Here is a 722-nt window from a genome sequence, read left to right on the forward strand (position 1 = left end):
TGAGCCTGCGCGTCCGGAGCCTGCGCTCCGCAACAGGAGAGGCCCGCGTACCGCAAAAAAAAAAAAAAAAAAAAAAAAAAAAAAAAAAAAAAAAGATGATCAAGAAAATCTGCACTTTGACCTGAACCAAGTATCTTGCATGGTAGTTGGAGTGCTAAATGTGCCAGTTGGCTGAGTTGTCCAGCTAAATTTATTTTTTAAAAAAGAAGAACACATCTTTGGAAACACTGTTCTCATCAAACATTAATATACTAAAATGTTTTTTAAAAAAGAGAGAGACCTAAGAGACATATCCATCAAATGTAAAGTGTGGATTTTAGGTGGATCCTGATTTGAACCAATCAACTATAAAAATATACTCTTGAGAAAGTGAGGAAAACATGAATAAGGATTGGGTATTAAAAGATGCCAAGGTGTGATAATGGCATTGTGACTGGATTTAAAAAATTCTTATCCTTTAGAGATGAAGCCTAAAACGTATGGATAAATGTTGTAACAGCTACAATTTGCTTTAAAATAACCCAGTGGTGGGCTTCCCTGGTGGCGCAGTGTTTGAGAGTCTGCCTGCCGATTCAGGAGACAGGGGCTCGTGCCCCGGTCCGGGAAGATCCCACGTGCCGCGGAGCAGCTGGGCCCGTGAGCCATGGCCGCTGAGCCTGCGCGTCCGGAGCCTGTGCTCCGCAACGGGAGAGGCCACAACAGTGAGAGGCCTGCGTACCGCA

Source organism: Physeter macrocephalus, chromosome 2 (genome assembly GCF_002837175.3).
Source record: "Physeter macrocephalus isolate SW-GA chromosome 2, ASM283717v5, whole genome shotgun sequence".
Classification (NCBI taxonomy): domain Eukaryota; kingdom Metazoa; phylum Chordata; class Mammalia; order Artiodactyla; family Physeteridae; genus Physeter; species Physeter macrocephalus.